We start from the raw sequence: 17,087 nt of genomic DNA, 5'->3' as shown, positions 1-17,087 counted from the left end.
CTTCTTCCCCTTTTTGAAGATGGGAACCACGCTGGCCCTCTTCCAGTCCCCCGGCACCACACCAGAGCACCACGAGTGCTTGTAAAGCCGTGCCAGGTTGAGCCAAGGTGTGTTCCATGGAAGAAAGAATGCATCTTTCTCTGCACACGTACTTGTTCAGCTGTGCAAGGTCAAAACATATCCTAAACTTACCATTGGGGTTTGGCACAACTACCATCGCAGAACACCAAGGAGTAGGTTCTTCAGTCTTTGTAACTACTCCCATTTCCTCCATGCATGTTAGCTCTTTTTAACTTTCTCCATCAGTGGCAAAAGTACCCAACTTGGAGTAGTTAATGCATATGGAATGGCATCAGCTTTTAGGCATATCTGATATTTGCCTGATATTCTTCCCAGACCAGAAAAGACTGATGGGTATTTGTTTCTGTAGTACTGCTCCAAGGATTTCTGGTCCACTATGTCATCTAGTCGATGGACAAGTTGCAGTGCCTGTATAGCCAGTAAACCAAGTAAAGGCACAGCAAGATTACCAGTCACACAGATTTCCTGGTCTATGCATCTCTGCTTCAGTGCTATTTTTGCATTAAAGGATCTCAGTACTTTGAGGGTACTGTTGCCTGGCCTCTGCAGCTGTTTAGTAGAGGTAAGGAGAATCCCATCTCAATGTGGGCTGTAGTAAGAATCAGGGATAGCTGAGACTTCTGGTCCTGTATCTATTTTAAATGAATTGCCTGTTCATTGAGCTCAATTTCTGTCATCCAGACTCCTGGATCTGATGAAGACTCTGCAACTTCATCTAAAAGTACTATGCATAGGGCTACGTGAAACAGCACTGTTCCATTTTGACCTGAGTTTTGAGGTTTTGACGGAACAGCATTTCATTTCGAATTTCATTTCAATTCGAAACAGCTGTTCCATTTTGCTTTGTCAAAACAGTGAGGTTGTTTTGACTCTCTTTCAACGTTTCGCCCATTAGCTATAATGGGGAAGCTCAAAACAGCCTCTCTCATCTGGCAGGCAGATCGGGGCTGTGGGCCCCCGAGGTGTCTGCCAGATGAGGGAGGGAAGCCAGTGCTGGTGCCTGGGACTGGGATCCCCCATGCTAGATCGGGCTAGGGTTGGGAAGTTAGCTCAGCTGGGCTGACTTCCCATCCCCCATGCTAGGTCTGGCTCAGTTCCCTTCCCCTGCACTGTGATTGGCTTCCTGCAGCCTGGTGGTGGGAGATAGGGAGAGCCAGGGCTGCTCTCTCGACTGCTGCTGTCTCCCACCACCTCTCTGATGGCTGCTTCAAAACTCGAAATGTTTTGAAACTTTCAAAATGTTTCAACCAGCCTCACTTTCTTTCAAGGCTGTTTCAAAGCCCTTCGTTTCAATTTGATTTTGCTGTTTCGAACTCGAACTGAGTCAAAACAGTGTCAAATCAAAACAGCTGGCAAAATTTTGTCCAGCACTACTATGCAATCCTCTGCATCCTGTTCTGTGACCTCATAGACTCTGGTGGTAGAGTGACAAAATGAAGCTTAGTGACCTTTCTTTTTACATTGCTGACATATCCATAGCAGGATACTGAGCACAACTGTGTCCTGGAGTTTGTCCACACCTGTGGCATTGGCCTCCTTTCCCACTTGTTTGCCATTGTGGGTGCCGGTGGGACCACTCCCTCTGTTTGTTGTGCCCGTCAGTTCTATTTGTATTTGGTTGTAGTTTCTTTACAGTGTGCATTGCATCCATATTAACTAATGCCTGACAGGACTGAGACTCACTCCTGATTTCTCTTTGATGCTGTTCAACTAGCTCTGATTGGCAAGCCTGTGTGATAGGCTTCTGCAGCATTAAATCAGGGTCCAACTGTAATCTTTGTGAGAGCTCTGTATCATGAAGCCCCACAACTAAGTGGTCCCTAATTAGCTTAGCCTTAAGCTCCCCATTTGGCAGGATTTGGCCATTGTTTACAAAGATGTGATGAATCTGTCTACAGGTTCTGAAGGCTCCTGTTTATGGAGCTAAAATCTAGCTCATTCATAAATCACATTTCTTTTGCCCAGAAAATGATGTTAATGTTTCTATCACTGCAGCATATTGCTTTTTCTCTGCATCTGTAAGAGGCAGCGACAGCAGAATTTCATCTGCCTGATCTCCTGTAGAATAGATAAGAGTACTAACTTGATAAGCTTCCACCTGTTTGTCGAGGCCTGACACTCCCCTGAAGCGATTAAACTGCCTGATCCATCAAGGCCACATTCCAGGAGCCTAGAAATCAAACTGTTTGGTGGTGCAACTCTGAGTACCTGCATGGTCTCTGTAGGCAGCCTCAGTGCTGTACTGGACTTTGCATTTAGATTTTGAAAGAATACCTGTTGGTGCCAACCCTCAGGAGTGGGTTATGGACACCAGATGCTGAGTGGATGGAGGCACCACCCATTAAACTTCAAATCAAGTCTCTAGACTTTGGAGAGGAGTGTGTAAAAACCTATGATTAGTATTTTTTGTTGGTTGGATTTAGGCAGCTCCATGCACAGCCATGTGAGATGTTCAGATCAGCTTTAAGGCTCCTCACTCTCTCTGTACAAGAAGCCTAAATACTTCACTTTTGAATTCCACTCTGTAATTAAAGTATTAAGCATTGTCAAGGTCATGTCTAGGCATCCAAGTCCTTTATTAGATCTGAAACTAAGGTAAAATTTACCAGGTATAAAGAAAAAATACTTTCCCCACATATCTTGTTTTTTTACAGGTCACTATAAATATTGTGTGTATTCTCCTTAGTGCTTTGTTTTTTAAATGTGCTGACTTCATGCAAACATTTCCAACAGCCACAATTACAGGTTTTGCTATCATTCGTTAAAAGGGGGTTTACTGCATTTTTCTTCCTCTTTTTCTAGAAAGTTCTCTTACTTGCTGTCTGTTCTAATGCTTATTTTGGAAGGAGTTGCAGTTTTTATATAAGATGCTATATGAAATAAAGTGGCTTTGTATGTTTCCATTTATTCCCAAGAGATGGTATCAAATCATGTCGAATTTTGTTTTCAAACAGCTGAAGTTCAGGGTTTTTCAGATCCAAGGATTTTCTTTGAAATAATGCTGGCATGTGAGTTAGGAACAGTGACATAATTGTGGATGTTGCTTGTATGTTCACAAAACAAAACAAACAACACTGAATTTGTGACTTAAGGCTTTTCTAAAATTTCTCTGTTGCTCCAATCCTTCTCTCCTCAGTGTTGGCTGGACAGATTTACAGTAGCCTCCTCCGTAGTATGAAGAATGACTGTTAAAATGAACATGTATTCAAGACTAAATTATCATTCCCTGTTACAGGACACACGTAGATGGATTCTGCATGAGGGTGAAGAGGTCTGATGCAGGTGTGTGTGTGTGTGTGTGTGTGTGTGTGTGTGTGTGTGTGTACAGACAGGAGAAGTCCCTCACTGCACAACCAAACCAAAGACATGGACCTTATGGGTGACTTCTACAGCTTTGAGCTTGCTATGCAGAGGGTTTGGTCATATACTACTGATCATATTATATTATTCCCCCATAAAACTTTTCTGCAGTCTGCTTCCCTGAAAAATAAAATGGGAAACAGTTCCATTACCCACTGGGTCTTGTCTGACCCAAATGAGGGATGGATGACCAGCACAGAAATGGCAGTTGCTGCTGCTGCTGCTGCTGTCCTTGCTGCAGTCAGCCTGGCTCCTACCACACTGCTGCTGTCCAGAGCATAGATGCTTGTAGTTATGCCTCTTTGTGATCCAGTGGAGGAGATAGGAATCCTGTGCCTCTGAGCTTGAAAAGAATCATGTTTTCCCCTATGTTTTAACTTAAGATCTTTCTGCTGGCAGAAAAAACCCTCCCTGCACTATGTTCCTCAGTACTCAAACAAGTGGCCATCATGAAGCATTCACTACAAAATTATTTTCATCAAGTGCCTTGTCACACCTTTGCATAATACTGAGAGAACTGTAACAAAAATGCCTGGAAAAAATACTGCCTTTAATTAGCATTTTGCTGTGGGACAGATCTTCAGCTGGCATCAATCAGTGTAGCTCCAAAGACTATGGTCAGTCTGCCCTATGAATTTAGTATAAAGTATGCACATTTCCAGCTTGGTCTTTACTATTTTTGAAATTTTTGCAGGCACAAGTACCTGTGTGCACAGTTTTATCCTTGTTATTACTTGCAACTTCATCATTGGCCATTCAGGTAGACTATTAAGCTGGCTATACATGTGCTTAGGGATGGGGGGGTTGCTCTGTATAAAATGCAACAGTGTCATGTGTCATGTGTATTAAGCCCCCACATGTTTAAACATAGCCACAGGACACTTTAACTAATGTTCATTCTACGAACTTTACAAAAGGCTTGAATTTTAAAAATGCGGAATGACAAGTAATTTCTATTCGCTTTAATGGGAACCTGTGGTGCTCAGACTGGGAAATCAAACCATTATTCAGGTGCCTAACTGTGGATTTAGAGATCTAACATTAGGTACTAATCCCTTCTCTGATCTCTAGTTTGTATGTGCAAATCAATCAAGGATGTAAACCTTTAATGCTTGATTGTGGGTGCAAAATTATGTATGTGGAAATGCAGGCTGGTATTTGAAATTTGGTCCATTTATGGTTTTTTAGTATAAATCCGTTTTCCCGTTCCCATATTTCATTCTTTTCAAGATTGCCTATCTTTCCAGTAATAGAGCAGCTGAAATTTGACACTACATTTCCAGGTCTAGTAACACCTCAGCCATATAGGAAGAAGGCACTAATATTCTCCATGGGATGACACATTTTTGTATGCATCAAATTTGGCCTCTTTCAATGCCTTATCTCATTTTAAGTTCACATGTCCTCTCCAAGGCCTCCCCTTGAATATCTGTGACTTCAGAGTATTTGTTTGCAGGTATAATGTCTTCTTGAAAGTTTTTTTCTGCTACTCTTTCTAATTATTTGATTCACTTTTTAATTTCCTCCAAGGCTTGTATACTTTTTGATTTTCTGTATTCTATGCATTCTATCTTAAAGCTCATTAATGCTAATGTTAAATAAAGCTAGATTTAATACTTACTTCTGCTGTACATCCTCCCTTCCTCCACCCCACCCCCACCCAACTGATACGTAATCATTTATCATTCCTCCTTGTAATTCTCCTGGAAAGGTTATATCTAATGGGTTTCTAAGCAAACACATAAAATCTTAACTTCCCTATCAGAAGTGAAGTGGTGGAAGACAGAGTTAGGACTGTCTTTCATCAACATAATATTTATAGCCAAGCAAATGAACACTTCAGCTCTGCAAATCCTAAATTTGTTGCCAGACAGTATCTGGAGATTGTTTTGCATGTTTTGATTAAATACAGATTCTTTAAACTTTTTTAACAAAGCCACAGTCCTGTTTTAGGTCTTGTTCTTTGTTTTTCCTAGTAAGGATCTATGATGAATGAGATGTCCAATTAATGACCCACATCACTGAGTGTACAGAGTCTCTTTGTTCATGTGCATAGTGGTTCCCTTAAATTAACTTTTTACAACAGTTCAGAGGCAAAATTTCAACCTCTGTTCAAACTGCCACCTGGGGAGGAAGGTAAAACTAATAATTTTAAACTTTTAAAATAATTTGGCTTTTTTACGTACATGGAATTGTTTAAATGTTTTAGTTCTGCCAAAAACTGACTCCCAGAAAAGAGGTAATCTGCTTGAACAACTAAAATGTATAATTTAATATGTCCAAATGCATTTGCTGCTTATGTCTGTTTCCACACCACTTGAAAAGAATGATGCAGACTGTGTGAAATAGAAGTAGTTGGACATTTGCAACATCAAAGCAATTATACTATCTTATCAAAATTTCATTTTAAAATTCATTTCCAGTCTGATTAGTGCATTTGAAATAGTTGCAGTCTTGGCTGTGGTTCTCCTAGGAAATTTTTTTCTCATGGGCTGTGAGAGAGTTAGAGAAAGAAAACGTCATCAGAAAAACATGCAATTTAAATAGCTGCCTTTTTCTTTTAAAGATGAAGTATTTGACTGGGTCACATTAATTTCTCTGGTGCCCTTCACATATTCCAGAATCTGTGTGGCCTGTTACAAATGTACATTCCATCAGCCTAGTGTAGCCTGCTTTGGCAGTTGGGAAGGAAGTGATCAATGATTTTTAAATGAAATAGTAGGTTTCATCACATTTAGGGAATAGAAATACAATCTATATTTTGGGATTATCTGTAAGAGCCATCACTAAAATCTGCCACTTCTGGTAGCCTGTTTGTGACTGTTACAACCATACTTGTCCAAGCAGTACAGAATATGAATGCTTTCAGACTTTAAAAATCTGTCTGTTTTTTAAAATATTATTATTTGCTAAAATATTATTATTTGCTTGCTATCCAGAAAGGCTTCTGATTAAAAAAAAATGATTGACATTTATTTTTTCCAAGAGCCATGCTATGTGCTACTCAAGCCAGAAGCGTTATGATAAATTTTGGCCCCCTGAGCAAGCCTTTAGGGCTAGGGAAAGAAATTACACATAAACCAGTATAAGTGATTGGAAACCTGTTCAACCCTGTAACACAACAGAAGTTCAGTGCACATAAACCACTTTTAAAATGGCCAAAACTGGTTTAAGATACATCTGGATGGATGTAGTATCAGACTTAACTGATTTAGGTTAAATCAGTTTATTGAATTTCTGTCCCAGATCCCCTCCAGATTCAAGTTAACTCACAATCCTCCAACATCCTAGGATGCTTTGCACTTCCCCCCGGAATCTCCTTAGAGGGTGGGTGGGGTAGCCTTGGCCTAAGTTGTCTGCTTCAGCCAAGTAGAGAGGCATGCTCTAGTGCCCCCTGACTTCTGGCCTGGGCCACTGCATGCACGTGGCTGCATTTCTGGAATCAGAAGTGAATGTCTGTTCACTTGCTTATCGGTTCAGTCTATGCAGATTAGACTAATTTGCAAAGATTTAATTGATTCAACCTTGGGCTTTTTGACTGTCTGTACTTAGCCTGGGTGGCAGCAACAACAGTGGTGGCAAGTGCTTCTTTGCTGCATTTGGAAGAGTCCAGTGCCACTCTGGCCATAGGAGCCTAGCTAGACCAGCCCTGCACTGCAAGGTCCTAAAAGATGAGCCTGGCCCTAGGAGAGTTTTAGCTGCCCTGCTTCTTCGGCAGCCATCCTGAAACTGACTCCTATGTTTGGGCAGAATGGGGCTTCTTGTGCTCAGATTCTAAGGCTAGGTGGTACAGGGCTACTCCTTCTGTATTCTGGTGCACAGTTCATACAGCTGAGCAGGGTGGGTTTTTTTTAGCTTGGCTCCTATGTCTAGAGGTGGCAGGGATGCTTCAGATGAGTCAGACTGTGGGGGAGGGAAGCATCATTCTAGGACTTTTTAAATCTAACACTTGTTTTCAGTCACATGTCCAGGGTCGGGGGGGGGGACAGGTGTAATTAGCACAGGGCTCCTTTGTGAAGGGTCTCTGGCGTACACACACATACTGAGCAGTGCTGAGCTGTGGGGTCACCAAGGTTTGAAACACTGTTGACTAACCAAGGGAAAGTCATGCCTGATGAAATTCATTGCCCTCTATGACAAGATGACTGACTCTGTGGATGCAGGGAGAACAGTGAACAGGATATACCTTGACTTTAGCTAGGCTTTTAATATGGTCCCCCACAACATTCTCACAAGCAAGCTAAGGAAGTATGGGTTGGACGAATGGACTGTAAGGCAGATAGAAATCTGGCCAGATCACCTGGCTCAAAGGGAAGTAATCAAAGATTCAACATCTAGTTGATAGCTGGTATCAAGTGGAGTGTCCCAGGGGTCAGTCCTGGGGCTGATTTTGTTCAATATCTTCATCAATGATCTGGAAGATGGAATGGCGTTCACTCTCAGCAAGTTTGAAGATGACACCAAACTGCAAGGAATAGTAGATAGGCTGGAGGGTAGAGGTTCAGACCTTAACAAATTGGAGGATTGGACCAAAAGCTCATTACATATTATAAGGACAAGTGCAAAGTCCTGCACTTAGGATGGAACAATCCCATGCACTGGTATAGGCTGGGGACTGACTGGCTAAGCAGCAGCTCTGTAGGGGTCACAGTGGACAATAAGCTGAGTATGAGCCAACAATTGTGAAGAAGGATAACAGCATACTGGGCTGCATTAGTAGGGGTATTATCAGCAGTTTGAGGAAGTTATTTTTCTCTTCTATTCAGCACTGGTAAGGCCATGTCTGGAGTATTGTGTCCAGTTTTGGGTCCCACACTACAGAACAGATGTGGGCAAATAGAAAAGTGCCCAGTGGAGAGCAACAGAAATGGTTTAGAGGGCAGGGGCACATGATTTATGAGTAGAGGCTGAGGGAACTGGGCTTTTTTAGTCTAGAGAAGAGAAGGCTGAGGGGGGATTTAATAGTAGCCTTCAACTACCTGAATGGTGGTTACAAACAAAATGGAGCTAGAGTGTTCTCAGTGGTAGCAGATGACAGAACAAGGAGAAATGATTTCAAGTTGCAACAAGAGAAGTTTAAATTAGATAATAGGAAAAGCTTTCTCACTAGGAGGGTAGTAAAATACTGGAACAATTTACCCAGAGAGGTTGTGGAATCTCCATCCTTGCAGGTTTTTAGGTCCCGGGTAGACAAAGCCTTGGCTGGTATGATCAGGACTTGGACTTGGACTACATGACCTCCTGAGGTCCCCTCCAACCCTGTTTCACCTGCAGATCCAGAAGACACCAGAACTGCCAGCAGGACGAGTTCTTGTGAGTTTATAGTTGTTGTTCTAGACCTTTAAAATCCTCCAACTACTTAACTACCTCAAGAAGAGATGAAACAGCCTTTTGCCATCTCCAGTAAGAGACTCCAGCACCTGAATTAGGCCAACTGAGGCAAGTCCTCGTCTGGCACAAGTACCTATTTTACTTAGGGATGGTGGGATGTTATGTACTGAATGGTGTGTGTGTGTGCATGTTCATCTCCTGTTGCTGCCTGCTTTTATGCTTAAAGAGCAGTTAAGCCTTTTATTTTGTGCAATAAAATGGTTCCTCTACTAGCCTCTGTCTGATCTCACTGGGACAAACAAAAACCTGCAATACATGAAATCAGTTGCCTAACTCTAAGAGTGAATTCAAAGTTCTGAATCTTGACCAGAGATAGACACCTCTTTGCAGCTCATAGTAAATAAAGTCCCTAAGGTGAGTGTTTCAAGACACATCTTTCCTATATGTATTTCTTGTTGGCTAGCTAAGCTGTACCCCCAGGCAACTAACTGGATTTTGTGGCATCTTACTTGTTCCCTACACAGTACAGGGCACCAAACCTGGGACTGTGGAATCAACAAGGCAAAAAGGTAGCTCCAGGTCAGCTCCTAAAATACTCATTGTTGGGATTCCTAAATCCTTGTATAGATCCAACTCTTTCTTCTCTCATCATCCATAAGAGGAGCAAACCAAAAGCTTTAAGATATGGTTTTGAAGGGAAAATTCATATTTCTTCCATGCCAAGGGTTGGATCTTTTTTATAGTAAATGTATTAAGGACAAACTAATACTTTATCTGAAATGGGTGTGTTTCCTATCATCTAGTAAGGTTATCAAAAGTTTAGGAAAAATTGTCAAAACTAATTAGGAAACTTTAGAAAATATATAATGAACTTCCGTGTACAATAAATATGGTAGCAATCTAGACAGAGGAGGACTATACATAATTAACAATCTTCCTTTTAATTATTTATCTTTCTTGTAGCTCTTTCTCTATAAGAAGCTTCAGATCATCCATCACCAAAACCCATGAGTCCATTCATTAAGCAGTGCCTTTTAAATGGCTATAACTCAGTCAGTGTCAATGGCAAGAGTTTACCTTACCTACTGGCTTCAGAGGGAAGGATCAGGAATTGCCTTGAATAGAACTTCTGCCATTTTTAAGCTCTTCATATTTATTCAGATTGCATTGTCATTGCAGATGGCAATGTTGCGACTGACAAGTAACTTTGAATACTGAGAATCTAAAGCAATTGAGATTTTGCAAAGAAAACAAGGAGACTTTTTATCCAGAAGACACTGCTGCACTTGCTGTTACTGCTCCTGGGGATGACTGTGGTCAGTGTTGTCTAATGCCAGTGAAAGCTGGGCTACAAAGTCAAAAAGAATTCTCTGAACTTGTGTCTTCTGATGCCATGACTACTTAACAACTGTGGCTTCCTGGAGTTGGAAATGGCTAGTTTTAAAAACATTATCTACTATTCCACATAGCACCATTTTTTTCTTTCATCCTCTTTGTTGGTGAAGGAAATACTACTTATATTTTCTACACTGTATTGTAAATCTGCTAATGGCATCTAAACAGGGTGTGAATTAAGGGGGAGCTTGGGAGGAGAGAGTAGTGCTGAGCCCCCCCATAAGAGATGACAGCCCCCTGTAAGACTTGAAAATCATAACCTGGGGGAGGGGGGTCTCCAATCAGATTGGTCCTTCATTCACGTGGACTTGTTAATCAACAAACCAGTTTAATTTTTTTTGCAAACCACCCCACAAGAATGAAAGTATAATTTGAACCCTGCATCTAAATCAATGTGTCTGCAGGCTGAGAATGGTGTATAACCCTAGGATTGGACTAGAAGTGTCAGTAAAATTAGCAGCATCCCATATAGTATGTTAAAGGGACAAAATTATTTTTGTCACTTCTGTCAGTGATATGAAACCACCTTGTTTTGCACAAGCAAATAATATATCTCAACTTATGTTCAGTTATTGGCTGGTGAATTGTTTGCACCTTGTTTAATTCACCGCTCAAAAACACATTATCCAGAACAGTGTTCAAATGTACGTCTTGCAAGCAAGCTGCTGAGACAGTTTTCCTTGCTAATGTAGCAAAGATAAAACTTATTATAAAGAATTCTAGACAAATAATAGAACACTTAACTATAGGCCAGTAAGTTGAAAATCTTGTTAGCTAACCCTGTTTGACATGTGATGAGCATGGAGTCTAAACATTGCTTTACTCTACTTCCCATTAGACATTTCCTATCCAAAGGAGAAATCAGTGGGATGAGATATCAAAATATTCATAAAACCTTTGTCAAATATCAGAAGCACAATATTTTCCTTGTGCCATTATTTCTTTCATCAAAGATATGACAAATAATTCAGACTGTGGGATGCAAGAACAAGTCTTCCTATCTCTTTTTTTGAGGTTGCTATATTCACATACATCAAAAAATGAGTGATGAAATGCATCACTGCAAGACTGGTCTAGAGCTTAATCTGGAAAAGGACCAGAATAAACCAAATGCTGTTTGATTACTTGTGCAGATAGACTATTTTCGAAGTGGGGAGGGCAGAAGAATTTTGCCCAGAATATCTACCACCTTATATAAGGACAGTCCTTGAGATGGATCTCAGTGTGCAGTAGCCTAACTGATCTCCAGCAAAGTCAATCCCATCCCTTTCTGTTAAAGACTTATAGCAGTACTGCTTCTTGTTGTAGCTTGACTACTTGAGGGTTTGGTGACCGGGGAGTCTGCAACATGGTAGCAGCATCCGTGTGTTGCAACAGTAGCAGCAAGGTGTAGGGACGCTCCACCATAGCAGCGGCAGCCTGGGGCAGCAGCTGGGGCAGGTAAGACTGATTCCTCCCCTCCCTGTGCTGTCCCTCAGGGTTTTGCCCAGGGCACCAAGAGTACTAGTTATGCCTCTGCATGAGAGTGCATTATTTGTCAGAATACCTTTCTTGTTTCCAGTCTTGCTTATTTCTCCCTGTGAACCACTTCTGATAGAACTAACCACAATATAGTCAGTAACACAGAAAAAATATAATTCTGTTTTATATTTATGTTTCTTCAAGGACTGACATATTTACCAAAACTCTAACAAGAAATCCACCACTTGTTTTTAATAGCTGTAACTGACCACTTGAAATGTACATCCTAGTGCAATCAGTCAGAGGTTCCCATGGTGATTAGTCCAAGATTTTTCATTCTGTTAATTCCGTTTTTTCTGGACATTCATATCCTCCACCTTCTTGTATGTTGTTCCAATACTCCCAGATTATCCTGTTACAATCTTGTTCAATGTCCTTGTTTATCTCAACTGGTTTGTGTAAAAGCTGATGTGAAGGAATGGATGAGTATCACATTTTGAGTGTACATATGTAAAATATGCAATGGGGTTTGCAGCTACATCTCCCAGTGATGCCAGTTTTAACTTAATCAGGCAATTAAAGGGGGGCATTGCACTGTTTTGCTAATAGGGGATACAAAAATATGAGGTAAAAGAATTAGATGTCAGTGTTCCAAAAATTTTTTTATTGATTCTTTGAAGGCAAGGAAGCATACCTGGAAGCTTATGCTTGTGATAAATTAACCTTTCCCGTTCCTGCCATGCAGTTCTCTTTTAAAGGCAAAAGCTTCAACCAACAAAAAAATCAAGTGCCAACTCCTGGACTCACACTCCAAGCCTGGTAATATACTGATCCTGCATCTGCTCTTGAGACTTTAGTTTTCAGCATGCTGGAGAGCAGCTGCTAGGGATGACTCTGGCGTGTCTTCACTGCTTCATTCTTAGATGTGCAGCATGTGTGTGAGAGCCAGTGAGTGAGATGTTCCTGGGGTTATCCCAGCTGGATCAGGCCACTGCCATGCTGTAGACATGTAGGATATTAGTGTACTGCTTATATATTCTACTTAGAAAAAAGTTTGGTCATCTATTCATGTGCTTAGCATAGTGGACAATGCTTTATACTGCATAGTGTCTTGTATAATAATTTAGACTTATGGAACAGGAGTTCAAGACAGGTATGAAAACTATCATGCTGCCCTGATAGTATTTTATGCCCAGCTTGCACTCATTTTGAGCAGGTGTAAATGACTACTTGAGAGGACATGCACACAGCTGAAACTGAACACTGTTCAATACAAAAGGGGACAGTGCAATGGTGGCACTCAGTAAACTTTATGAGTTCCCTATCCAGGGATTGCATGGACACTTTGCACTTCACCACATAAAATAGAGCAGCCCTTGGGTAACTTTATTTTGCATTGTCCCTGACAGGTCTCCAGCACCTGATTGTGTCTTTAAACCAGCAGGTGGGAAAACAAGAAACATATGCACTGTAAAACATCTAAAAACCTTTCAGGTCTGCTGGCATGGGTTATTGATATTCATTGTTATATGAACAGGACAGCAAGATGCAGAATTAGCACAGGGCAGAGTCTGGCAGCAGGTATAACTTCACTGAATCAATTTAGTTTTATCATTGTAAAAATCTGTCTCAAGTTGGAGTCCCCCAGATAGAGGTACTCAAAGTCTGTGACCACTTTTAAAAATACCTCTGAAAACAGTGTTCGCCAGGAGACAGTCTCAAAATGAAACATGGTCTGGAAAGGGCTGATCAATATATGCAACAATAATGATGCCGTTCTGGAGATAGCAATAGGTATATTTTAGAAGTATCAAATAGCATGGTCCATTAGTATTCATATGTCCTGTGACTAAATGTTTCTCTTTCTCATAAAACAAAGTCCATAACTGAAATTAGGCAGGGACTCTGGAATGCTGGACTCGGAGCTAGTGAGGTCTTTCCTATGTCACTATACACCAATGACATTTTATCCTTCCCCTCTCTCACTGAGGAGTTTCTATTTCTCCACAGCAACAAGAAGCTCTAGAAAGTAAAGTTTTGTGTGTAATCAGCAGTTACATTTGAAGGGGTGATTAAAAGCAATTCAGTGTTAGGCTCTATCTGTATATCTGAATTATACAATGGCATTATTTAAATACCCTTTCCTAAATTATTCTGTGGTTTGACTATTTTGCAGCTCTGTAGCAGTTGTCTTCCCTTCTTGGGGGAAAGGGGTTTTGTGCGAGCAAATGGGGTTGAACAGCTGGAGGGAAGGACTGTTTTATGCAGGGCAGGTGGGATTTGCTTCTGGGAAGGATGCACTATTTCCTCAACTTTCCCTGAGAATTTTGAGGGAAGCGTAATAAAGCTGCATTTCATGTAGCCACTAAAGTGAAGGGAACCTACGGGCACCTTAGTACTGGGATGAATGAAGACACAGGGTCTTTGCCAGATAAAATTGGCTTCCTGCAAATCTGTTGAGATCCATAAGGTGTGAGAACAGAGGTGGAGGCTGTCCTTTCTGCCAGAGGGTGGCTGACAATGGAATGATTTAGAAAGAAAACCTTATGGAGTTTTCTCCTCCCTAGGGGTTTTACAGTCAGAGGATGCTACTGGACTCAGAATAACTCTATAGCAGCATGGCATGTGTGCTATTTTCATGCTGAGCTTTAACATGAGCTCGCTTGCACTATTTTAAAATGCAGAGAGATTCTTTAGGTTATACCAATGCTAAATCAGTGGATAAATGTAGTACTCTACCAGGAGACCCATATGCTGATGATCTCTGGCATTAATTTTCAATATGTGGTTCTCTCCTAAGGATAAACTATTATGTCCAGAAAACCTTAGAAATCTGTTAAAGCAGTGTGAACTCCTAGGGCGATACGTTATATAAAGTAAACAGGATGAAAGAGTTTCTGTTAAGTATACAGACTTTGCTGTATCAGTTACAATTGCACAGATATAATTGCTTACATTTCGGGCTCGAACATGAAAAAGGCCTGCCTTTTGACTATGGCACTTTAAGTAAACTACAGATAATGCTTTGATATACAGACCCTCTTTTTCTTTGAGGATACCTATTTAAATCTGGCAACACCTTGATGATGAACAGTTACAACTTGAGTCTACCATTAGATTTTGAAAGTGGGCTTGGATCAGGATTCAAGCCCCAGTGAAGTTGCATGAAACCTGCTAGTAAAGATCTCAAACATGCAGCTGTGGCTTAACAAACTCACAGCTCACGAAGTGTGTGGAATATCGGTTTCACCCAAGACTGTAAGCTATTCCCAAACAAAGCTGTGAAACCAGCCTGTTTTCATAATGAAACAAAACAAGTTTTACTATGCCCATTCCTTCCTATATGATACTCTACCATCAACAATAGCCTTATTTAGGCCAGGTCTACAAAAATGTCCTTTTGCTAGTTTAGCTTATTTTGCTTAAGGAGCACTATAAATTACACTGGCAAAAACACTCTTGTGAATGTAAGCCACCTCTACAGTAGGAGAGTTACATTATAGTTTTATCCAGGGCTGCCCACATAGGGAAATATAATATATATCTCCACAAGGGAGAATATAATGTATATCCACAAGGGAGGATAATTGGGAATCTTATAACATTTGAATAAAACTTTTTTTAATGATACAACCACAATAAGGCTCTATTATGCTGAAATAAAAAAATCCAGTTCAGTAGCTGCAATGAGGTACACAGGCATCAGATATGAGACAAGGTTAAGTAGGAGATAAGCTTTTCCCCCAGGTCTGAAATTTCTGTAGATAGCACTGGCACTACAAGGAAACCTTCACTAGTGTAGAGGAGGCTTCAGGCCAGCTGCACACATGGAAGGTTCTGGCAGTATATCTATATTGGTATTTTATACAAGGAAAATACTCCTAGCATAGATGTAACCTATGCCAGCTGAATTGTGCTTTTCTTTTGAAAACAAAATCTCTCTTGCTGGAAACTCATGACTGACTTTTTTGACTATATTCATTTTTCATGCATACTAAGATGGATAGGAGTCACATGGAGCTGATACCTTGTGGTATTTAGGATCACCACGTTTGGGATGTGAAGAAAACAGCTGTTGTGTTCCCCATTATTTAGGGGACCCTCGTTATTTTGATCTGGTACAAATGCCTCAAATTTCCCCCATAAATGCAATTGGTCTAGGATGAGCTGAATGAATTGGGTCAATTGTTAAAGAATTGTTTCTCCATATTTCTTTTGGAAAATAATCTTTTGTAGTGATTTGGAATCTGTACTTTTTGGGTTGTATCATGGAGAAAAAGACAAAAGAAGAAGGGTACAGTTGTTTTGGATCCATACCAAATTTCCATAAAATTTGGATCCTAAAGGGTGCATTTACAGGTTGCCCTACAACGATGTAGCGGCACAGCACATCACTTTATGGGGCGCTGCAGTGACGTAGCAATCACATGGGTCTACATGTGATTGGCAGCTATGTCTCCATAACAGCATGTTCTCCTTGTATAGCATGCTGATACAGCAACATAGCAGCGAAATTGAACCATGTACAGCATGCACGGCACATTACAAGCGGTTATTGCACCGTGCTTTAGTAGTTACCAAAGGAGGTACTAAAGCATGGTGCCGTAGCAACTCTGTCCATCGGCAATGTGCAGACATGCCTAAAAAAGTCTAAATCACTTTAGAAACAGGAACTTGGACTCCTAGATCACTAAAGTGCTTTCAAAAACAAATAGGCTATAGTTATAGTACGGTATTAATGGTTCTCAACCTTTTCAGACTCAAGGCACCCCTCGGAAAATGCCAGCTCTTAGCTCTCACTCATTTTCTGACCACAAAAAAATAATAGAGCAATTCTTCTGCTGCAGAGAACTCAGAAAGGCCATAATGGGTCAGAATCTCTTTAACACTATATATTTTTATTTGAACTCTCTGGGTTTCTCTTGTGAATCATGTTAGTACACCTAACAGTGCAAACATTATGTGACACCTTGGGACACCCTTGAAAAGATCTCAAGGCACCCCAGGGTGCCTGCAACACCTTGGTTAAGAATCACTGTACTTGACTTTTTTTTTCCTCCAGTTTTCAGAATGGGCTGGGAAAATCAGTAGCTCATCTTACATGGATTTATAACAAGAACTAAGTAAATATTATCTTTGTTTGTTTGTTTTGATTAAGGGACCTGATTTAAAAATTAGGGGCGGGGGCAGGGAGAATTTGATTCAAATCAAACTGAAACAAAAATTTCACTGGGGGTGTTTCCAGCAGAACAAAGCAAAATAAATGAAAAATTGTGTTTGGGGGTCAAACCAAAATAAAATGATTTGTTTCCTTTTCAGATTATTTAACCCTTTAACTTAACCCTTTCTTTCTGTGATTAAGGTCAAATTTAGAATGAAAAAAATGCTGCTTTAAAAAAATCAGTAAAAAGCTTTGCTAAGAAAACAAGGAAATGGAATGTTGTGGCGTTTCCAGAATG

Source organism: Gavialis gangeticus, unplaced genomic scaffold (genome assembly GCF_001723915.1).
Source record: "Gavialis gangeticus isolate Ggan-Ray unplaced genomic scaffold, GavGan_comp1, whole genome shotgun sequence".
NCBI lineage: Eukaryota > Metazoa > Chordata > Crocodylia > Gavialidae > Gavialis > Gavialis gangeticus.
Note: the sequence above shows the minus strand (reverse complement) of the source record.